At 47.5% G+C, this 21460-nt stretch overlaps 1 long non-coding RNA gene across 1 annotated transcript; it reads right to left on the bottom strand.

The window, feature by feature from the left end:
* Nucleotides 1-334: 334 nt before the first annotated feature.
* On the bottom strand, nt 335-11266 carry LOC140394802 (uncharacterized). The gene is made up of 3 exons (XR_011936011.1): nt 8761-11266; nt 7823-7936; nt 335-1136 (listed from the first exon to the last, which is right to left on the bottom strand). It is a non-coding gene; the product is annotated as an uncharacterized lncRNA (long non-coding RNA).
* Nucleotides 11267-21460: the final 10194 nt, after the last annotated feature.

Here is a 21460-nt window from a genome sequence, read left to right as displayed (position 1 = left end):
GTTCAACCAACCTCTCCCTTTAATGGATTGCTGCTTTTGAAGCACATGGCTTGTTCCCCAGGTGTGGTATTACAATTATGGACACGTGGTTTTTAAAACAAAACAATGTTAATTCCATGAACTCAAATTAACCTTTTAAATAAACATTGGATCTCTTAACACCCCTTACTTCAAAGATAACCCCGAAAACAATACAACACTAAATAATCCCTTAAAATGTTCCTTTAAACATCCAAAAGACGTCACCTTCAAAAACAGACATGAGGTTAAATTCAATATATTTATAGTCTTTGGATTTGTAGACATCAACAGTCCAGTTCTGTGTATTCTTCTTGCAGCTCTCAGCAAAACACACAGACACTCCCAGCTTTCTCCTCAAACTGAAACCAAAAGCAGAAGTGAGCGCAGCTTCCCCCCGTGACATCACTTCAGTAATATGATCAGCTTCATTTCTTAAAGGTACATTTCTTAAACATCCAATTCTTAAAGGCACTCTCACATGACACCTCCCCCCAAGAAAAAAAAACCCATCAACTTCAAAATGGTTTCATTTTTCACTTTTGCACCATCCACTAAGAAATGCACACAGTAAAAAAACTTTACCTGTTCAAAAAAAAAACACACGCAAACAGGTACAATAATATAGTCCATTTTTATTTTCGTTCTTCTTCCTCCAACCGAAATCCTTCTCGATTGACAGTCTCTTTGAACAAGAAAGTCTCTGCAGGATCCACCCATTCCTCTACTCCTCGGCATTTCTCCTTAGAATCAGATACTTTAGTTCAATTTGACCACAGAGCCCCTTACAATTCACCAATACAGGATCATTGGTTAACATAGCTTGCAGGCAGTCAAATGCCTGTTGAAAGTCCGCTGACCATTGAACTTTTTGACGTTTCTTTAGCAAGTCCATCAGTGGGAGTAATCACGCTACAAAGCTTTTGCACAAATGTTCGATCAAATCCACTCATGCTAAGAAATCGCATTATTTCCCTTCGGCTTGACGGTATCGTAAACTCCGCAAGGAAAGTGATTCGGGCTTCTCCAAATTCACTTTCGGCTAGGTTCATCACCAAATCCGCTTCCTGAAGTCGATCGAAGAACTCCATATGATGTTTTAAATGTTCTTTCCATGTCTGGAAGTTGGAAATAAAAGCAGTATGTCCCACTTTCTTAATGCAATCCTTCAAACGTGTGATAGGATAAGAGTCTGTTCTTGCAACTGCATTCACATTTTGATAGTCCACACACAACCGTTGGGTACCGTCTGGTTTAGGTACCATCACTATGGGTGAGCTCCATTGGCTGCAACCCACTTCAATTAGGCCATTTTTAAGCATACTCTCAATCTCTCTGTTAATCTGTGCCAATTTTAAAGGATTAAGTCTATATGGTTGTTGTTTGATAGGAACAGCATTTCCCACATCTACATCATGTATAGCCATTTTAGTACTTGCCAATTTATCTTTACAAACTTGCCCATGTGATATCAATAACTCTTTCAGGTCAGTTTGTTTTTCCTCTCGAAGGTAACTTAACAATTCATCCCAATTTTTAAGAACATCCTCATTTTCCAATTTAATTTGAGGTATGTCAAATTCACAGTCATCTGGATTTGGTTCATCACTTTGAGTTAGAATCATTAAAACCTCCTTTTTCTCTCCTTCCCCTTCAAAGTACCTTTTAAGCATATTCACATGGCACACTCGGTGGGTCTTCCATCTATTGGTGTTTTTACCACATAATTCACCTCATTTAATTTCTTTTCGATCTGATACGGTCCACAAAACCTAGCTTTTAAAGGCTCACCTACCACTGGTAATAACAATAAAACGTTATCCCCACTGGCAAAACTACGAACTTTGGATTTCTTGTCCGCTACCCGTTTCATCACATTTTGTGCAACTTTCAAATGTTGTCTAGCCAATTCACCTGCTCTATTTAATCGTTCCCTAAAATTTGACACGTAATCCAATAGTGTAATTTCCAATTTCTCACCCACCAATTTTTCCTTAATCAATTTAGTGGTCCTCTTACCTCATGGACAAAAATGAGTTCAAAAGGACTAAATTTGGTAGACTCATTAGGTGCATCCCTAATTGCAAACAATACGAATGGGATTCCTTTATCCCAATCCTCTGGATAATCTTGACAATACGCCCTCAACATTGTCTTTAATGTCTGATGCCACCTTTCTAATGCTCCCTGTGATTCTGGATGGTACGCAGTTGATTTAAATTGTTTTATTCCTAAGCTATCCATAACTTCTTTGAATAACTTTGAAGTAAAATTCAATCCTTGATCCGATTGAATTTCTATAGGTAGTCCATAGCTAGTAAAGAATTTAAGTAACTCCTCCACAATACTTTTAGCTCTAATATTACGTACTGGAGTGGCCTCTGGAAACCTAGTAGACACATCCATCATAGTCAAAAGATATTGATTCTCACTTTTTGTTTTAGGAAGCGGTCCTACACAATCAATTAGGACCCTCGTAAAAGGTTCCTCAAATGCTGGAATGGGTATTAAGGGAGCTGGTTTTATCACTGCTTGAGGTTTCCCTATCACTTGACATGTGTGACATGATTGACAAAATTTAACTACATCTTGATATAGTCCAGGCCAATAAAAATGTTTCTGGATTTTAGCTTGAGTTTTCCTTATTCCCAAATGACCTCCCACTGGTACCTCATGTGCAACTCGCAACACCTCCTTTCTATACCCTACCGGCAATACTATTTGATGAACTTCTGCCCACTTTTCATCCGCCTGCATATGTAAAGGTCTCCATTTTCTCATCAAGTCATCACTTTTACGGTAATAACAATCTGGTATGCACGCAGATTCCTCTTCCATGTATGCTTTCTGAGATATCCGTTTTATTTCTATATCTTTTTGTTGTAACTCCGCCACTTTTCCTGAACTAAAACTATCCGCCTCATCCTCCACCTGTTCTTGCTCTTTTTCAACCGTCTGATCAAAAATCGTTTCTGATAATTGCACTTCAACTTCATCTTCACTCTTTGATTTCTCCTCTTGTCTTAACCTGTGACTTTGCGACCTTGTTACTACACAATCCGGAAAATCCCAGGATATTCGTCCTTCAACACTTCAGTTGTCTGATTTTCCACTGGCTTATCAACCACAGTAGGCATCACTTCCACCTGCTGTATCATTTCCCAAGATAAACTGTATTCCTCGATAAGATAGTTTATCTATTACTCCTACTACCGCTTCATCACTCTTCACTGGACTTTCCAACCTGACCTTATATAATTGAACACTACTCCTCTCACCTTGAATTCCACATATTACCACCTTTTCTGGCAACATTCTTCCCAAACTACATAACTCCTCATCTCTTACCATTAAAGATTTCTAGCTCCCGTCTCTCTTAAAATTGTGACTTCTTTACCTGCTCCTCTTGATACACATGAGTAAACTTTACCCACATAAGTAAATTCTTTAAAGAGATCTAGACCTTCTTATCAATCACCTCTTGATCAGGCTGTACAATCTTTTGCACCTCCTTCACTTCACTTGGGCTTTCCTTTGCCACTTTCACAAACCCCACTGTCTTATCCTGTTTTACCACATCAACCTTCCCAGAGCTTTTCTTCAACCACCAACACTGTGACTTTACATGGCCTAGTTTATTACAGTGAAAACATTTGAAACTTTTCATGTCTCTTCCACCCTCCTGGATTTCTTTTTTAATCTGAGGTACGCTCTCCTTATTATCTCCCATCAGATCACCTTTACCTTTACCACTTGAATATTTCTTATGTACGCAGTTTCTATCCCTCACAGGCTGAAACTAATGTTGGAAACCAAGTTTTGATTTATGAACTAATTCATAATCATCTGCCATTTCTGCTGATAATCACGCAGTTTTAATCCTCTGCTCTTGAGTTCTCACTACATCAGGAATTGAAGTTTTAAACTCCTCCAAAAGTATAATTTCTCTGAGAGCTTCATACGTTTGGTCTATTTTCCAAGCCCTTATCCACCTATCAAAATTACTCTGTTTGAGCCTTTCAAACTCCATGTATGTTTGACCAAATTCTTTCCTTAAATTCCTAAATCTTTATCTGTCGGCTTCAGGCACTAGTTCATGAAAATGAAAATCGTTTATTGTCACAAGTAGGCTTCAACGAAGTTACTGTGAAAAGCCCCTAGTCGCCACATTCCGGCGCCTGTTCGGGGAGGCTGGTACGGGAACCTATGCACCTAAGATTGATTTTTTCACCTCCTCATACGTCCCAGATACCTCCTCCGGTAGTGATGCAAACACTTCACTAGCCCTACCTATCAGCTTTGTTTGAATAAGTAATACCCACATGTCCTGTGGCCAATTCATTTGTTTAGCTACCTTCTCAAATGAAATGAAAAAGGCTTCCACCTCCTTCTCATCAAACATTGGCAAAGCTTGGACATATTTAAATAGATTCCCACCAAGCCTTCGACTTTGACGCTCTTTCTCACTATCATCACTATCATCCAACTGTACGTTTCCCTTTACATCTGCCAATTTTAACTGACCGTTATGTTTCATGGCCATTTTCTGAAGTTCAAACTCTCTCTCTTTATCTTTTTCCCTGATCTGTATCTCCCTTTCTCTTTCTTTTTGTTCTGCTAGGGCTATTCTCTCTTTTCTCCTTTCTTCTCCCTCCTTTTCTTTTTCCTCACTCTCTCTCTTTCTTTTTCCTCTCTATCACTTTCTCACTCTCTTTCTTTTTCCTCTCTATCTCTATCCTATTCAAGCTGCTTGAATTCTTTCTCGTGTTCCATTTGTTTAATTTACAACTGAATTTTTGCCATTTCCAATGAGTCAAACTGTATCTCAGGCAACTTTAAATGCTTAGCCACCGCCATAATTACCTCATCTTTTCACATTTTGTCAGGTAATGTTAACTGCAATGTTTTTGCCAAATCTAACAGTCTTTTAGTCTCCGTCCGTAAGGTACTGCGTGTGACCGTCTCCACCCCCAAAAACTTCAGAGCCTCTGAAAGAGCCATTGTCCACAACACACTCCCTACTTAAACTATAATACCACACTTGAAAAGCAACCACAATATGCTCACCCCTCACTGTCTTTAAGTTCACTAAGCCAATCCAATAGATCGACTTTTATCCCCCTCGAGCCCCCTATTTGTTATGGGCCAGGGTTTAGAGAAGTGTATCATGGAGTTCACCTGATCCACAACTTTTAATAGATTGTAGTATAGGGAGCACACAGCCCACTCTACAGGAGTGGAACAGCAGAAATGGAGAAGTATTTTTCAAAGCAAAACAATGTTTATTTTGTGAACTCAAGTTAACCTTTTTAAAACATACAGTGAACATCTTAGCAACCATTAATTCAAATACAACCCCCAAAGAATACAACACTAAGTAACCCTTTAAGCTTTCCTTTTAACATCCATACGACTTAAAAACACCTTTTAACAGAAGCACATTAGGTTTACATTCACTACTGAGAACATTTATAATTCTGAATTCACCAAATGATCAAGAGATAGTCTTTTGATGACAGAGAGAACAACAGTACACCTGCTCTGTCTGGCTTCAGCTCCAACATTAAAAACGAAACTAAAACACACCCAGCAGCAAATAGCCTAAAACGAAAGTAAAAAGCCGACAGACAGTCCAGCTCCACACACTCTCTGACATCACTGCAGTAGTAAACACACATTTCTTAAAGGTACTCTCACTACAGATATTTATATACACACCCATTTATAAACACCCATTTCCTAAAGGTACTCTCACATGACGTGGCACAGTCCCAGAGGTAGGTGGTCCACTCACTGTGCTCCATGGCCGTGAGCATTGAGACCCTGGTCACGATGGGAGCAGGCCTCCAGGACTGACGATGTCAGGTGGCAGGGAGCCTCGGGGGTGATCTCCCCTCCTACCCCATCCCAAGGAGAAGCCTTGGGGTCATTGGGCACCCCAAGGGAGGAGGAGGTGATGGGGACTGTGCCCATGACCCCTGCAGGCGTAGTGCAGGAACACCACAACTCCTTGGACTCTCACCCCCCCTTCCTGCTTCTGACGCATCTGATGGGCAGTGGGCAGAACAGAACAGGGTGGCACCACGCATGGGCAGCAGCTGGGCCCATCAAGGCCCAGTCTCCCCAGAAGATAGCGACCAAAGAGGACACAAGTCACAGGGCAGGAATCGCAGCAGGTGGCCTCCACTCCTGGTGTACCACCTGGGGATCTATCTAGATGTAGCGTTAGGGCCCATAAGGCAAGAAAGGTAGACACCAATTTAGTTGAATGGGTGAATCACACAGTATAGAAATTGGGGCTAAGGCACAGACCTGTACATATATGTTCACCATTTCACAACAAATGCCTGTCCCCGCTGCCAGGGGTACCATTCGCTGACGCTACCCTGCTCCGCAGCTCTCATCTGGCGCCCTCCTGCAGGGGCTACTGTGGGCATTGCCCGTGGGTGGGCCGTGTGCTGCCTCACTGGCGGGTAGTGGCCAGTTGTCGAGGGGGGGAGGTAGGTGGGTTGGGGGTGCGGGACAGTGTGCGAGGTTGGTGGGTTGAAGGGTGGTGGCTGGGGTGGGTGCACCCATGTGGCAGATGTCAATCTTCGCAACCACGGGCCATGGTGGGCGGTCAGTGGGGTATACAGCAAGATGACTTCCTTGCAGTCGTGGTAATGCGGTCTGTGCCTGGACAGCCCGGTCCCGTGGGGTGTCCATAACCCCACGGCCCATCCCCTGGTCACCCCTGTCTACCCCAACCTCCCCTCCTTCCCAGCAGCCAGCCCTGCCAGGACTGGCGGCCCACAGTGGCGCCTCTGCATGTCCTACCTCCTCTCTCTCCCTCATGAGCCACGGCACCTGTTCCTGATTTTTCATAGAATTTACAGTGCAGAAGGTGCCCATTCGGCCCTTTGAATCTGCATTGGCACTTTGAAAGAGCATCGTACTTAAGCCCACACCTCCACTCTACCCCTGTAACCCAGTAACATGACTTAACCTTTCGGCCCCGAGGGGCAATTCGGCATGGCCACTCCACCTAACCTGCACATCTTTGGGCTGTGGGAGGAAACTGGAACGCCCGTAGGAAACCCACGCAGATATGGGGAGAAAGTGCAAATTCCACACAGACAGTCACCCGGTGCCGGAATTAAACAAGGAAACCTGGAGCTGTGAGGCTGCAGTGCTAACCACTTTGCCACCGTGCCACCCACCGTGAAACCACAAGTGAAACGTGCCGTCGATAATTTCTCCCGAGGCAGTTCATCGCGCAGGCCCCTGATAAAAGCCGGTCAGGCCCGCTAATGATATGCAGACAGCGTTTACTGTACGTGCGGAGTAGATCGCATTGATGCCGCTGTTGAGGCACACCGAGCATGGCATTCTGTCGGTCGCCCGGCACCAGCCACGATCTTCACCTCACCCGTGATTCTCCACCCAATCACCCAACGAAGAATCCCATCCCTTACTTTACTGCTGGAATTCTGTTATGTGTTTTTTAAGCACAGCTAGTGTTCTGTAACTGAAGAGAATGGCCTGACATGTATTTTTGTCCTGCAATCAAAACCAACAATAAATTGCCGCAACAGTTCCAACCGACCATTTTAAAAATATGACATAAAATCAAACTCGTAAGATATCATTTTATGGATCATAATAAGCAACATCAAATACAAAAGGAAATCATCACTTTTCCCTTGCTAATACTCCAGGATATTAAAAAGCTAATAAACAATTAATATACAGGAAGTTAAATATTTTTCTTTCCATCTCGAATAGCAGTATTGTTCAATTTAAACCATGATCACAGAACACTTACCAGACAACGTGTAGCAGATCCTGGGGTTGGCACAAAAGTGGCAGAGAAATTTAAACTTTCATTCATGTCAATATAGTAAACACGATTTTGAAATTCACTTTGCAGAGTCTCCATCTGAAACAATCAAATGAAAAATTGTTCCTTAATAGTTCAATTGAATATAAAGAGGTTTCACTTAGATATGTTACATAATTAGCTCACTTGGCTAGATAGCAGAGCAAGGGTAGCAACGTGGGTTCAATTCCTGCACCGGCTGAGGTTATTCATGAAGGATCTGACTTCTCAACCTTGCCCCTCGCCTGAGGTGTGGTGAGCCTCCGGTTAAATCACCAACAGTCAACTCAAAGGGAAAAGCAGTTTATGGTCATCTGGGACTGTAGTGACTTTACCTTTACAGAATTTAAAACAATGATCTCCAATTTTTCTACACACAGTTGTTGAGTCATATAATGCTGTGACAGGATAAAGCAATTTGTATGCTACCAAGAGTCGAATAATAAGCTCATAAGATATAGGAGCAGAATTAGACCATTTGGCCCATTGGGTCTGCTCCGCCATTCGATCATGGCTGATCTCATCCTGGCCTTAACTCCACCGTCCTGCCCATTCTCCATAATCCTTCAACCCATTACCAATTAAAAATCTACCTAACTCCTCCTTAAATTTGCTCACTGTCCCAGCATCCACTATACTCTGGGGTAGCGAATTCCACAGCTTCACAACCCTTTGAGAGAAGTAGTTTTTCCTCAACTCTGTTTTAAATGTGCTCCCTCTTATTCTAAAACTTTGACCTCTCATTCTAGAGGAAGCATCTGCTCCACGTCTACTTTATCAATAACTTTTATCATCTTGTATACCTCAATTTAATCTCCCCTCTTCTTCTAAACTCTACAGAGTATAGGCCTAAACTTTTCAATCTCGCTTTATTTAACAAAAACCTCAGGCGGGATTCTCCGTTGGCTGATGCTGAAATTGCAGAAGGCGATTTGGCGGAGGATAGTTCCCAGCGCTAAAATCGCAGAGGGCACCGATTTGACATCAAATCGCAATTCTCCGTCACCTCGACAGCGGCGTCAATGCATTCTGGAACACACGTACAGTAAACAGCGTTTGCATGTAATTAGCAGGTATGCTCTGGGGGCGTTATGATTCTCCGCCTCCAATGGGCCAAATTCCCGACGGCGTTGTTCACTTGTGCTTTTAAATATCATGAAACCGGCGCTGTGGCTGATGATGGAGAGAGAGGAGGTAGGACACAGAAAGACGCGGTTCTGGACGAGCTGGAATTTCCCCAGGAAATTGGGAGGAAGCAAAGAGGCAGGATTTGGAGGAGTCCCTGGGGCTGAGGGAGCTGCTGGATAGTATCAGGGGTATGAAGTCGGGGAAGGCCCCTGGGCCGGATGGGTACCTGGTGGAATTTTATAAGGAATTTGCGACAGACCTGGGTATCTGCACAGGAGTTCACTCAGGTGACATTTTCCAGCTGGAAAATGTTTATCCAATCCAGCTGGATCTCTTATAGCCACTTTCGTCCCAATAAGCTTGGTCCCGCACCTTTCACTACCATTAACCAGTTGCTCTCCATAAGCCAGATACATATGTTGTGCACAACACTCTCAGTGGTTCCCCTGTGTATGTCCTCAGTTTTGCCAAGGTCCTGGTTAGGGATAAGGGTTGGAGGTCAGTGCGAATTTTATTAAATACTGTTTCCCCTATAATTGATATGGCTGCTCTTGTGTCGACTTCCATTAGTGGTGGACGTCCATTCAACCTTGTGGATAATTTAATGCGTTTTGATTTAACCATCGTTACATCATTTAGTTGTTCCTCGTCGGAGGTAGGTGGGGCTTCTAGGGTGTGCATTCTCCTGTACCCCAGCCTACATGTCATTCTCCAGAAAGATGTTGTTTTGGGGCTTCTATTTCTCCACTCTGGCTCCGATCTCTGGCAACAACTACAATATTTTGCTGGCCAAAAGACTGCAAGAGCTACTGTCTGTCTGGACCTAATTTTCCCTTGCTTAGGAGCGGTTCTGCGAGTGGGCCTGGATAACTTAGTATCTGAGTCATTCCTGAGGGTGGCTATGCATTTCCTGGGGGTGGCTACCCCCAGCGGTATTCCTTTAACTCAGTTTCACTGGTGTGGGCGTCTACCTCCATCGGAGTACCCTGTAACTCATGTGCTCCACTTGCCGCTTTATCAAAGGACAAAGCCAGCTGCAATGCTTGTTTGCAATCCTGCTCGGCCTCTGTATTGCTTTGGTATTGCTAAATTGTTTATTCTGCACACCAACCGGTCTCGGAGCATCTCATTTAGCGTCAAGCCAAATTCGCAGGTTCCTTCGGGTCATTCCGTTTTCCTCATCGCCGTTGTAATAAGTTCACGGAGGCAGAATTCCCTTCACAAGAATTCCTTTTATTTACAAAACCAACAGCCAAACAACCAGGGGCATTCAGCTTGTTGTCTACACTGGGAGTGCAAAGGGTTCTGACACTCCCTGTTGTATACAGAGAAAGGGGTTCCCTGATTGGGCCACTAATCAGGGAACTCATATTCTAATTGGCCAATCTCAAAGGCTTGGCCTAAGTCATTACAGATAGGTTTGGGCATTTGGGAATTCAGGTAGCGAGGGAATGGACAGGGCTCCATAAGTGGAACTTAATGAAGCTGGTGGAGGAAGCCAGGGAGGATCTTAGGAGGTGGGATACATTACATTAAACATTGGTGGGAAGGGTCCAAGTGGTGAAAATGAATATTCTGCCGAGGTTCTTGTTTACCTTTCAGGCTCTCCCGATCTTTATACCAAAGGCCTTTTTTCCGGAAAGTGGACACGATCATTTCAGACTTTATATGGGCGGGGAAGGTGCCGAGGGTACGGAGGACCCTGCTACAGAGGCAGAGGCAGCAGGAGGGTTGGCGTGGCCGAACGTGCTTCATTATTATTGGACGGCGAATGTGGACAAGGTGCGGAGGTGGTGGGAAGGAGAAGGGGTAGAGTGGGTGAGGATGGAGGAGGAATCTTGTAACGGGGCTAGTTTGAGGGCTATGGTGATGGCAGCGTTGCCAATGGCTCCGAGTAGATATTCAGGGAGCCCAGTGGTGCAATCCACGGTGAAGATATGGAATCAGCTGAGCAGGCATTTTATGATGGAAGGGATGTCGGTGCTAACGCCACTGTGCAAGAATCATGGGTTTGAGCCGGGGGGGGATGGATAGTGTGTACAGGAGGTGGAGGGAAGTGGGGCTGGTCAAGGTGAGGGATTTGTATTTGAAGGAAAAGTTCGCCAGTTTGGAGGAGCTAAGCGAGAGGGTGGAGCTGCCGAGGGGGAGTGAGTTCAGGTATCTGCAGGTTAAGGATATTGCGCGAAAGGTCTGGAAGGGGTTCCCTAGGTTGCCGGGACACACATTGCTGGAGCGACTGCTGCTTCCGGATGTGGAAGGGAGGGAAGAATTGTGGATATATACAAGTGGCTGGGGAAGCAGGGAGGCGAGCGGGTGGTGAAGATCAAGGAGAAATGGGAAGCAGAGTTGGGAGGGTAGATCAATTGGGGAGTATGGAGTGAGGCACTGCAAAGAGTAAACGGGACCTCCTCTTGTGTAAGTATGATCCTGATATAGTTTAAGGTGGTGCACAAGGTGCATATGACTCGGGCGAGAATGAGTGGGGTCTTTCAGGGGGTAGCAGATGAGTGTGAGAGTTGTGAGCGAGGGCCAGCAAATCACGCACACATGTTTTGGAGTTGTGAAAGGTTGGGAAGATTCTGGGCGGAGTGTTCGCAGTCTTAGCCAGGATAGTGGAGGAGGAGGTGGTCCGGCCCCTTTGGTGGTGATATTTGGGGTTTCAGAGAAGCCGGAGATCATGGAGAGGAGGAAGGCCGGTGATGTGGCCTTCGCCTCTCTGATTGCACGCCGGCAAATTTTGCTGGAGTGGCAGTCAGCATTGCCACCGGGGGTAGCGGCATGGTTGAGTGATCTGTACGACTACCTGCGGTTGGAGAAGATAAAGTATGAGTTAAGGGGCTCAGCAGGGGGGTTTGAGACAAGGTGGGGGATGTTTGTGACCATGTTTGAGGAGCTGTTTGTCGCGGGGGGGTGGGGGATTGGTGGGGGGGGGGGGGGGGGGGGGAGGGGTGGCAGAGAGAAGGTGAAAAAGGAGGAAAATATGTACAGACTGTATAGTTGATTGTTGGGAAGTATGTTTCCCGGGGTGATTATTTGGTGTGACCAGCTTTGATACATGTTTGTAATAAAATACATTTTTTTAAAAAGAATTTCAAAAATGTAAAATACAACCAAGATTTTCAGCTTGGACACAGACGACATAGTGATCCTCTGAGCATCTCTTTTTCTAGAATGCGAGGTTTCTACAGCAATTTAAAACATCATAGAATCATTACATAGTCGACTTCTGGTGACGGCGTGCGGGAGGCAGCTGCACACTGAGGGCTCCCATTCGGGAACGGAATTTTCGGGGTCTTAACGCCCGGTCCCAGGCAACGGAGGCTGCAAAAGCAGTAAGAAGGCACAATGAGGAGAAATGTCCAAGTTGGAGGAAGAAACGGCCGTGAAACAAGTGATTAATGAAAGTCCGCCGGGGAGTGGAAAGGTCAGCGCGGGGACTGCAAGGAAAGCGGAGGCTGGGGCACCAGGGGAGGCAGAAGAAATTACCAAGGTGATGGCCATGGAACTTGAAAAACAGTTCACAAAACACGTGGAAGCGATGGAGAAGCAGCTGGGGGCGGTAATGAAAGTGCTGGTGGAGGAGGCAATTGCCCCGGTGAGGGCGGCGGTATCGAGCGCAGCGGCGGAGGTGCGGGAGCAAGGTGAGACACTGAAGGAAGTGGAAGAGGCATTATCGCAGCACAGTGATCAACTCACCTCGATGGGGAAGGAGCTGCAGAGGCCAAAATGGAAGACCTGGAAAACAGATCCAGGCAGCAGAATCTGAGGATCGTGGGTTTGCCCGAAGGGGTAGAAGGCCCGAGGCCGATGGAGTATTTTGCCACGATGTTGGCAGAGCTATTGGGGGAGGGGGACGATCCCTCTCGATACGAACTGGATCGGGCTCATCGGTCGTGGAGGCCTATACCAAAGGCGAGTGAGCCGCCAAGAGTAGTAACTGTTTGTTTCCATAGGTACAGCGTGAAGGAGAAGGTCCTGTGCTGGGCAAAGCAGAAGCAGGAGGTGCAGTGGGCTGGAGCTGGTATACGTATATGCCAGGACTTTACGGTGGAGCTGGCGAGGATGCGGGCGGCCTTCAGCCGGGTGAAGAAGACACTGTACATCAGCAAGGTGCAGTGCAGCATAGTATATCCAGCTAAGTTGAGGGTGACGGCGGAAGCGGCGGAGGGGTTTGCGAAGGCAGAAGGACTGTGGCAGAATTGAGAATTGGGACTGAGAGCAGGTCTTGTACTGATGTAGCCTCATGTAACTTTATTTTCTCACTGTGTGTTGGTGTATGTACTAAATGAGTCGACGGTGATGTGTTATGTACTCTGGGATAACACAGGCTGCAACTGGATGCAGCTTTAACCAATAGATGCTCCAGACCTTGAAGTTAGTTCAATCTGATTTATTGAACCAGTAGCACAGTTAGCACAGTTCTCTGTGAGTTCGACTCTCTGCTAACCTAAGTGTGGTTACTCTGTCTGACTGAACCAGACTAGCTCTTAGCCACGTGCTGGAGGTGAGATACTGTACATACACCCTGACTCACTCTGTAGATGTTCATCAGTGGAAAGAGGCGGAGTGTGAGTACCTCGTGCCTTTTATAGTGAGATACCACCCCTGAGTATCCTGCCTGCTCATTGGTCATGTCCTGTTCTCCGTGTTCATTAGCTGCATGTCTGTGCCTGATAATGCCTCATTATCTGCAGGTCTGCATATCATGACATCTCCCTTTTTAAAAATGTTTTGTTGGCACACTGGAACGTACTTACATGTGGTGGCATATATTAACATATTTGCAAGCGGTGGCATATCTGAACATATTTACATGTGAAGACAGCTGTCTAATGTGAGAAAATAGAACATAGCAAACAAAACAAATGTTCATAAGTCCAGTCTCTGGGGTTTGTGTCTGATCCTTGACGACCGCCGGAGAGGTGGTGGTGGGGATGACGGCGCCTTGACAGGCGGGATGGAAGCCTGACTGGTGGCCTCGTAGTTTGAGGTACCAGGAGGTGGCAAAACAATGGACGGAAACGGAGAAGAAAGCGGTTGCGGGCAGGCAACTTTGCTCAGTGCCTGTCTGCTTTGTCGCAGAACGGGGCAGCATGGCAGCATTGTGGATAACACAATTGCTTCACAGCTCCAGGGTCCCAGGTTCGATTCCGGCTTGGGTCACTGTCTGTGTGGAGTCTGCACATCCTCCCCGTGTTTGCGTGGGTTTCCTCCGGGTGCTCCGGTTTCCTCCCACAGTCCAAAGATGTGCAGGTTAGGTGGATTGGCCATGATAAATTGCCCTTAGTGTCCAAAATTGCTCTTAGTGTTGGGGTTGCTGGGTTCTGGGGATAGGGTGGAGGTGTTGTCCTTGGGTGGGGTGCTCTTTCCAGGAGCCGGTGCAGACTCGATGGGCCGAATAGCCTCCTTCTGCACTGTAAATTCTATGAGAACAGAACCATCAGCCATACGTACAACATACGAGCGGGGCGCAGCCTGTCGAATAACAACAGCTGAAACACACCAGCCACTATCCGGTATCTTGATCCTGACAGTGTCTGCCGGGGATAACACGGGCAAATCGGTGGCATGAGCATCATAGCCCTGCTTTTGCTGGTTTCGGAGCTGCTGCACCTTCTGCATCACCGGGAGGCGTTCCAGGTTGGGCAAGTGTTTGGCTGGAAAGGTGCTGCATAAGGCTCACATGACCGGGGCAAGGATAAGCCGGTTCTTTGGGTGTAGGACAGGTGTGTAGGTGCTCAGGGAGCCCAGTAAACCACACCCACATGTTCTGGGCGTGCCCAGCGCTGGAGGACTTTTGGAAGGGTGTAGCGAGGACGGTATCGGGGATGGTAGGTTCCAGGGTCAAGCCAGGCTGGGGGCTCGCAATATTTGGGGTGGCAGAGGAGCCAGGAGTGCAGGAGGCGAAAGAGGCCGGAATTCTGGCCTTTGCGTCCCTGGTAGCCCGGCGAAGGATTCTTCTTCAGTGGAAGGATGCGAGGCCCCCAAGCGTGGAATCCTGGATCAATGATATGGCGGGGTTTATTAAATTGGAGAGGGTGAAATTTGCCTTAAGGGGATCAGTGCAAGGGTTCGTCAGGCGGTGGCAACCGTTCCTAGACTTCCTGGCAGAAAGTTAGGAGATGGTCAGCAGCAGCAGCAACCCGGGGGGGGGGGGGGGGGGGGGGGGGGTGGCTTGGAGGGGGTTGGTTCGTTTTTCTTGAGTGGGTGTGTATATGTGCCTCTGTGTTGATGAAGGCTGTTAATTTATTATTTATGTATATGGGGGGGGGCGGGGGGGTTCTTGTTCTTTTCTTTCTACATTTTGTTGTTGATATTTTGTGAAAATTTGAATAAAATTTTTTTTTTTAAAGTGTATGGCTGTAAGTGTCGTCCGCAGGTCCTATTCATCAGGAGTTGAGCCGGCGACATGCCAGTGAACACTGTGGTCACCCTGTACGCAAGCAGCGCGAGGTAGATGTGGATATGAAAGAATGAAATAATATATTAATAAAATGGCCAAGGCAGGCAAAGAAACCAGAATAGGAGGAATAAAAGAAATGTATAGATTAGATTAGCATCCCCCACACACACAGCAGGACAAAGATGACATTAACACCTCATCTAGCAAACACAGAAACAAAAGCATAGCACAGCCACAGACATCGGAGGTCGATTTAGTTAAGGAGACACATCAGGGAGATAATGGGAAACACATTAAAGAAGGGAAGGACACTCGGAGCAAGCACAGATAATCTCATCAGCACGAACACACTCCATACAGATGCAAATTGACAAGGGAGGGACACTTGGAGAAAGCACAGATAATCTCATCAACACGGAGACACACCATACAGATGCAAATTGACAAAGATGCATATTCTCAGTTTAAACCTGTATGAGAGATCTAAGTCAAAACTACCCTTTAACTATTATGTATGAGCAAATGTTCCCGCTCGAATTTGGATTCCTTTAAAAGTCCAGAGCGAATGTGTAATTGTTGAGATCAACGTGGGCCAAGCCACTGTTTGAGCTGGCTGCGTGGGTCTCCCTGAAGGCTTCAGTAATTGTACAATAAAGAACAACGCTTGAACCTTGCCTTGAGACTCGGCCTCTTGACTGCACTGGTACAAGGGATTTTTCCCTACAACACAGTGAACATCTTAGCAACCATTAATTCAAATACAACCCCCAAAGAATACAACACTAAGTAATCCTTTAAGCTTTCCTTTTAACATCCATACAACTTAAAAACAAAACCTTTAACAGAAGCACATCAGGTTAAAGTCACTACTGAAAACATTTATAATTTTGAATTCACCAAATGATCAAGAGATAGTCTTTTCATGGCAGAGAGATCAACAGTACACCTGCTCCGTCTGGCTTCAGCTCCAACACTGAAAACGAAACTAAAACACACCCTGCAGCAAACAGCTTAAAATGAAAGTAAAAAGCTGACAGACAGCCCAGCTCCGCCCACTCTCTGCCATCACTGATAAACACCCATTTCTTAAAGGTACATTTCTTAAGCACCCATTTCTTAAAGGTACTCTCACATGACACTTACACTCTGGGCTGGCATGTTCACAACTGTACAATTTTACGCTGGTCCAGCTTCAGTCCCTCACTTGTTAGCATATGTCGCAAGTACTTGATTTTATGAAGACCTATTTTATACTTTTCCTTCTTCAACTTGAAATTCCTTTCTCTAGCTCTCACCAGCACCTGCCTCAGTCTTCTGGTGTGGTTCCCAGAAGAGCACAGCATTGATATACACTTTCTCGAATCCTTCAAACAGCTGCTTCATTGTTCTATCAAACACCTCATGAACTGAATTAATACCAAAAGTTATGCATAAAAACCTGTAGCATTCGCATGATTTTATGAAGGTACAGAGATAAGGACAAAATTCTCCATTTCAGAGATTAAGGGCACGATTTCATGGCTGTGTTGCACTTAAGTAAGAGTGCGACCAGGCTGCTAGATCACAGGAGAGGCTAAAAATGAGAACCCCGCTGGGCACCAATCAGTTTGCGATGTAACCTGCCCGCTCCTGCTGCTGAACTCGCAATAGCGTGACGAGAAACCAATAATCACCACTTAAAGCCAATCTCCATATAATTAACGGGAGCGCCCCTCTATCTAACGACCTCCTGTGATCTAACCACCTCCCCAGCAAGTGATCACGCTGGCGCAAAATAGTACACCTTCTTAAAAATGTGAAGTTGGCAGAAGGGCTGCTCTGAGGATCCGAGGAGGTTAGTAGCTATCTTCGCTCCCAGGTAATGATCCTGGGTGCACTGGGTTTGCTGCCCCAGTGCTCGGGTGAAGCCTGGGGGGGGGGGGGGGGGGCAGTCTCATTCGGAGTGACCTGCCATTGGTGGTGGGGGTGGTGACCACCCATGGCTGGGTGTGGGGGGAGATGGGTGTCTCATCGTCCGCGGGTCCATCATGCCAACCCCTGCACCATGTGTTCCCATTCCGGGGGCAACCCCAGCCCTGTCTGTCTGCCCCACCGACCACCCATAATTCCCACTGACCGCGGAGGCCTCTGGTCATGCGGCTGAAGGGTATTGCTAATTGGGAATTGGGAATCGTAGTTAAGTGAGTACATCACAGCTCCCAAGTGGGTGTCCCCCTCCCCATCCCATATTAGGAGTGGCCCCTATTTGCTTTGTCCCTTATTTTCTTTACTTGGTTGAGCTTCATGTGCATCTGCAGGTGACCACAGGCTATACTTGCTGCTTGCTCCTGCTGGTAGCTGCCACCGTCTGGAGGCCACGTGCTTGTTTGCTGCCACCTCTTCTGCCTTTGTGGCCTGGAGTGCGGTTCCAGAATTTTCGGACTGATCTGCTGCCGGCACTGGAGACATACTTGATTGATCACCTTGATGGAGGCACTGGAACAATATCTTTGAAGTTCTGCTGGGAACTGCGCAGGGGGAAAACACGAATAACCTGCTGCAGGCATGCTCTTGCAGACTATTAAGGATTTTGATATACTGCTGGTTGTTTACTGCCTACTGCGCATTTGGGTTTCTTTGTACAACTGCACTGTTGGAGCTTTATGTTTATACAGGTGGTGAATGCTGATTAATGGTTACTGTGATTTAAGTGATTTGGTTTTATCCTTTTCTATCCCTTTGTATGGTGTTGACTGTTTAATAAACAAAATATTCCCAAATGGATTCCCCTGGGTAGTCGTGCCAGGTTATTGTCTCGCATCCTAATCAGACCATGGTTTCTGGACACTATGCTTGAACGCTGCGGAGGCAGTATCACGGACACAGCGGGCACCATCCGAATACCAAGGGGCTGGGCCCCAGCACCGGGGACATTCCCGCGACAATAGGGTGGGTGTGTGCATCGGGGTGAGGACCAGCGCCCGGTCCAGATAATGTTACATGCGGGTTTCTGGGGTACAGGAGTCATGTGAGAGTACCTTTAAGAAATGGGTGCTTAAGAAATGTACCTTTAAGAAATGGGTGTTTATCAGTGATGTCAGAGTGTGGGTGGAGCTGGGCTGTCTGTCGGCTTTTTACTTTTGTTTTAGGCTGTTTGTGCAGGGTGTGTTTTAGTTTCGTTTTCAGTGTTGGAGCTGAAGCCAGACAAAGCAGGTGTACTGTTGATCTCTCTGCCATCAAAAGACTATCTCTTGATCATTTGGTGAATTTGGGATTCTAAATGTTTTCAGTAGTGAATGTAAACCTCATGTGCTTCTTTTGTCTTGTGGATGTTATTTGGGAAGCTATTAAGGATTACTTATTGTTGTATTCTTTCGGGGTTGTATTTGAATTGATGCTTGCTAAGATGTTCACTGGATGTTTTAAAAAGGTTAACTTGAGTTCATAGAATAAACATTGTTTTGCTTTGAAAAAATACTTTTCCAATGACTTCCGGTTGCGGCTATGCAGAGCTAAACCGCACGATTCGGCAGCTCCCGCTACTACGGACTTTCGGGCTCGCTAGAGGAGCCCCAACAGAACTTTTTTTTGACGCAACCCGTGGGGAAGGGAAAAGAGAGGTCCCCCTCCAACTTCTATGAAACGGACCAGAAGTGCAACGGCCAAAGGAGCGGCACTGGAGCAACGGGAGAAGCGAGGGAAAGAAAACAAAATGGTGGCGGCCAGGGACAAAGTGGAGCTGCAGGAGTTCATCAAGCGCTGCTTCCAGGAGCAGCGCGAGGAGATGCGCAAGGAGATGTTGGCGCCGATGCTTTCGGCAATTGAAGGACTCGGGATCACCCAGAAGGCCCACGATGTTAAGATAAGAGTCAGTCAGAACGAGGACTAGCTCGTGGGCCTGGCGGTGAGAGTGGAGCAGAACGAGGTGCTACACAAGAGGTGGGTGGGAAGACTCGAAGACCTGGAGAACAGGTCGAGGAGAAAGAATCTGCGGATCCTGGGTCTCCCTGAGGGAGTGGAGGGGGCCGATGCCGGGGCATACGCAAGCACGATGCTCGAGGCGATGATGGGCATGAAGGCCCCTTCGAGGCCACTGGAGTTGGACGGGGCACATCGGGTGCTGGCGAGGAAGCCCCAGGCAAATGAGCCGCCAAGGGCGATGGTGGTGCGGTTTCACCGGTTCACGGATAGAGAGTGGGTCCTGAGATGGGCCAAGAAGGAGTGGAGCAGTAAGTGGGACAATGCAGAGATCCGAATATACCCGGACTGGAGCACGGAGGTTGCAAAGCGGAGAGCGGGTTTCAACCGGGCCAAAGCGGCGTTGTACCGGAAAGAAGTGAAATTTGGAATGCTGCAGCCAGCGTGACTGTGAGTCACATACAAGGGCCAACACTATTACTTTGAAACGCCTGAAGAGGCGTGGACCTTTGTACAAGCCGAAAAGTTGGACTCTAACTGAGGGTTTGTGAGGGTGGGGGGGATGTTTGAGGTTTGATGTGTGATGGTTGTTGTATATAGGGGGTCAATCACGCGCAGGATATGTTACATGGGCTGGGGGAGAAAGACAAGGCCATGACAGGAGCTGCGCCAGAGGGGGTGGAGCGGGCTTTGGAAAGCGCGGGGTTTTTTCCCGCGCGCGGGAAGAAAGGCGGGAAGGGGAACGAAGGAATGCATATTGATTGGGAGACTCCCACACGGGGAGGTCAATGGGACGGCGGGGGAAGCCGGGGTAGCAGGCGTCAGCTGACTTATGGGAGTGACATGGGGGGAGCAAAAAAGCTAGACAGGGGTCTAGCGGGGGGGAGGGAAGGGGGGGGTGGGGAAGGGTTGCTGCTGCACTGGCCGAAAGGGAATGGGACACAGAAGAGGTGGTCGGGACGGGGGTCCCCCATTTGGGGCACTGGAGGGTGAGGGAGGCGTGGACACGGGACTGGCCCAGAAAAGGAGATGGCTAGTCGGCGGGGGGGTGGGGGTGAGAGCCCCTCCAATCTGGCTGATAACGTGGAATGTGAGGGGCCTGAATGGGCCGGGGAAGAGGGCTCGAGTGTTCGCGCACTTAAAGGGACTGAAGACAGACGTGGTCATGCTCCAAGACACACACCTGAAGGTGGCGGACCAGGTCAGGTTAAGAAAGGGATGGGTAGGACAGGTATTCCACTCGGGATTGGACGCGAAGAATAGAGCGGTGGCAATATTGGTGGGAAAGCGGGTGTCATTTGAGGCCAAGACTATTGTAGTGGACAATGGAGGGCGATATGTAATGGTGAGCGGTAGGCTGCAAGGGACGTGGGTGGTGTTGGTAAACGTATACGCCCCGAACTGGGATGATGCAGGATTCATGAAGCGCATGTTGGGGCGCATTCCGGACCTGGAGATAGGAGGCCCGATAATGGGAGGGGACTTCAATACAGTGTTGGATCCAGCACTGGACCGCTCCAAATCAAGGACTGGAAAGAGGCCGGCGGCGGCCAAGGTACTTAGGGGGTTTATGGATCAGATGGGGGGAGTGGACCCATGGCGGTTTGCAAGGTCGCAGGCCAGGGAATTTTCTTTCTTCTCCCATGTACACAAAGCCTACTCCCGGATAGATTTCTTTGTTCTGGGTAGGGCGCTCATCCCGAGGGTGGAGGGGACGGAGTATTCGGCCATAGCCATTTCGGACCATGCCCCGCACTGGGTGGAACTGGAGCTGGGAGAGGAGAGGGACCAACACCCGTTGTGGTGGCTGGATGTGGGACTGCTGGCGGACGAGGTGGTGTGTGGGAAGGTGAGGGGTTGTATCGAAAGGTACTTGGAGGCCAACGACAACGGGGAGGTGCGGGTGGGGGTGGTATGGGAGGCGTTGAAGGCGGTGATCAGGAGAGAGCTAATCTCCATTAAGGCTCATAGGGAGAAGACAGAGGGTATGGAAAGGGAGAGGTTAGTGGGGGAGATTTTGAGAGTGGACAGGAGATACGCAGAGGCCCCGGAGGAAAGATTAGCTGGGGAAAGACGACGGCTCCAGACGGAGTTTGACCTGTTGACCACAGGGAAGGCGGAGGCACAGTGGAGGAAAGCGCAGGGGGCGACCTACG

This window comes from Scyliorhinus torazame, chromosome 18 (genome assembly GCF_047496885.1).
Source record: "Scyliorhinus torazame isolate Kashiwa2021f chromosome 18, sScyTor2.1, whole genome shotgun sequence".
Taxonomy (NCBI): domain Eukaryota; kingdom Metazoa; phylum Chordata; class Chondrichthyes; order Carcharhiniformes; family Scyliorhinidae; genus Scyliorhinus; species Scyliorhinus torazame.
The sequence above is the reverse complement of the archived record's forward strand: the minus strand, read 5'-3'. Positions and strand labels throughout refer to the sequence as shown.